Source organism: Rhagoletis pomonella, unplaced genomic scaffold, assembly GCF_013731165.1.
Source record: "Rhagoletis pomonella isolate Grant_MI unplaced genomic scaffold, Rhpom_1.0 Rhpom_scaffold_00003, whole genome shotgun sequence".
NCBI lineage: Eukaryota > Metazoa > Arthropoda > Insecta > Diptera > Tephritidae > Rhagoletis > Rhagoletis pomonella.
In genome coordinates, this window is record NW_023458557.1 from 24675789 (window position 1) to 24679229 (window position 3441).

Consider the following 3441-nt stretch of genomic DNA (forward strand, 5'->3'; position numbering starts at 1 on the left):
AAAAAACTAAACTTAGTGAATTCTGTAAAAGAATTCATAAAATCTGGAAAGTTATTAGGTGATAAAACCTGTAGATAAGCAAAAAAAAAATAGCATAAGGCGATAAATTAAAAAGAAAGAAGGGATCGAAATGGAAATAACAGCTAAGCCTACATATGTGTGTACATATATGTATGTAAAACCAGGGTTCGTATTTGCACACACATGCGCAGCACATCCTAACATTTTACGCTCACACACGTGTGCTGTGCATATAAAAAATTAAAAACTTGCTCACATCACATGTGTGTGCCGTTTGGTAAAAAGCACGGGCACATGTGTGTACTTTATTTTTATTAATATAAAGCACACGCACATGTGTGTGCTTTGCGTAGAGAAACTTATACACTTCGATTTCTAACTCAAATCTTAAAATAATTTTTTAATATGTTTTCTGTCATATAAAAAACAAACAACATCTCACTTTTTATTGAATTGTCTTTCAAAAAATAACGTTTAATAAACAAATTCTTTTAAAAATATATTATGTGCATGTGCATGGGCTGAAATTTGTACAAAAATCGGCTCACACACATGTGCATGTGCTTAATAACAAACAGCACACACTTTTCTGTGAGCAGAGTTTGTTTTCCACTTATGCACACACATGTGTATGAGCAGTGAGTACAAGTTGAATGTGTTTCTGGCGTGTGTGTGAGCAGAGCATGTGTGTGCAAATACGAACCCTGTGTAAAACAAAGAAAAAATACCAGCTCAGCTAATCCGGTGGTTGGTGGTGGTCAGTGTTGCCACTCAACAAACTTTTTTCATACCAAAATTGGTCCAAAATCTCCCTCAACCTACCAAAATGTAAATTACAATTGAAAATGTGTTTTACACATATAACACTTTATTGAAAAAACAAAAATATATTCAATTCATTACATTAAGTATGCTTTAGTTGAACATATTGGATTAAAATTATTTATCGATATATAAATACATACGTATACAGTATATTTTGCTTAGCTGGACATCCTTCTTTGCACGAAAAACTTGTGCACCTAACCGAAAAAGGCACTTAAGCGAATTTTCTTTACTACTTCAATGAGGAAGGTATCCGAATCCCTATGAAACCAAATAATGGAGAAGCACTTATCACGTAGAAAATAATGCAAGCGAAATTTTTTTTCGAATGGTACCTTATTATCTATAAAACTAGAAAAATTGATAGCCATTTCCGTTGTTCTGCGATATGAGTAAAATAAAAAAAAAAACCTTGTAAAATTAGGTAATTGTAGGCCAGTGCAGGTAAACGTAATACTTTCTTTGATAATTGATACTAGTTGCACAATTTTTAAGGCAGCTATCGCCAATGTGCAGGTATGTTGAATGCATCTATCGGAGCAGTTTCCTTATAAATGTTAAAAATAATGTCTCAGATGCGCATTTTGGGGTAGGTATCTTAAATGTGCACTTAAGCATAAAGGCAGCAAAGCAAAATATACTGTACATATCACTCTTAATCGAGATCTCGCTTTGCTGACCACACGTAGTGCACCTCAGTCTTTCGAATTATTTCCTTACATAACATAATGTTATTTATAGTACTAAAGTCTAACTTATTTCTATGCTTGGTTTTTATAAGTGAAAGCTCAGAAAATTTTCGCTCCACAGCAGCAGAGATACAAAATTGGTGAGATCGATAAAACAAAACTCGTTCAATCCATTCTTAATGTTACTAACCTCGCGCCAAAAGAAGTTTATTTCCATGTCGCTTTTTAACCCAGAATTACTTAATCTCAGCAAATTCCATTGTGTCATTATTTTATCAGGATCGCAGTCCACTAAAATTTTCAAACTTTGAAATCAAAGGAACGAGTGTTAAATTATCTCCATAAAGGACTTTATTTGGCGTTATAATATCCAACAGTTTTAGATCTTCTCTGTCGAAATCAAATCTTAACTTAATCTGCTCTAAAAATTTTACGTAGAAAAGGAGAATACTGGATTTTATTTCCATTATTTCATCAGCACATAAATTTTTTTCTATAAATATTTCTGCTTTCAATCCAACAAAAATTGTCGATATATGTTTGTGATTGTTTTTGTCTTTAAAGATGACATCAATGCCATTTTTTAACTTATCTTGACTTATAAAATTACTCAAAATTAAAAGGAAGTTTGATTTAATACTCGAATACAAATACGGCAGCCGCGAGCTCTCCGACTGAAATTCTTTGATTAAGTTATTAGGCCTTCATTTTCGGATTCAATTTATGTGCCAGTTCAGCAAGTCGTAAGCCATTAACTTCATAATAACATGAAATAAAATACAGTCGCAAGCCTTCCCATTGTTCCACAAGCCGAGCAATGGCCCCTTTTAGTGATAGCCACCTTGTTTGGCAAATTCCTAAAATCTTATGTGGCTTTACAGAGCAGTATTCCTGGAACTCACTAAGCTCTGCAATTCTTTTAGGACTATGCGAAAAATAACTATATGTTTCGACAAAGAAGTTCTATGCAGTTAGGAAGCTTTTTAAAAGCGTAATTACAACATAAATGTAAAGAATGACAGGTACATTTTACATAAAATATTTCAGTTTCAGACTTCAATAAAGTTTTTAGTCTACCAATATCACCTGACATTACATTCGCTCCGTCTGTGGCTAAGCCAATCAAATTTTTAAGCGGTAAATTACATTTACAAAAAAGTCCTTAATTATATTAAAAATTGACACCGCATCTGCTTTCGTAAGTTCCAGTAGAGCAAGAAAACGATCATGAACGCAGCGTGAACCATCAACATATCTGGCAACCAAAACCAAGCTCTTTTTCACAGAAATGTCAGTGGTTTCGTCGACTATAATCGAAAACCTTTTCGTTCGTAAAGCTGATAAAGTTTTTTCACTTGCCTGTTTTCCAATGAATTCAGCTGGTTGCGTTGCCTTCGTTCTACCGCATTTAAGGAGCTTTGCGATGGAGGAATCTGGACAACATTCTGCTATCAATCCCGGAAGATAATCCATTAAAAGAAACGGAAGGTTATGCGTAATGCAAAACATTACGAGAGAATGTTCGGCATTTCGAACGTTCTGGTGCAATTATCTTTCTTCAAAATCAACAAATTTATCCATGCTTATTTGGTTCTTCTTGGCCTTGTACTTTTGAGAATGAAAATTACTCCTTTCGTGATTTTTCAGGTGTGTGCAGTGATTTAAAATAGTCTTGGCGCATACAACGCAAAATGAACACCCGTTTTTTTTCCTGCAACCAGTCAAACATTTGCAGCCAATCACTTCTGAATTTCCTTTTTGAAGGCTCCTTCTCATTTTGGTCACTGTTATTGTTAATATCAGACGCTGATTCACCAGTCCTCGGGGGTTTATTGAGAAATCTGAAAGCAAGTCAATGTTAAATATTTTGTACATAAAAACCTCACAAATTAACTTACTTGTCCAT

General features: G+C 34.0%; 1 pseudogene; it reads right to left on the reverse strand.

The window, feature by feature from the left end:
- Positions 1–1422: 1422 nt before the first annotated feature.
- LOC118736119 lies at positions 1423–3441 on the reverse strand (annotated as a pseudogene).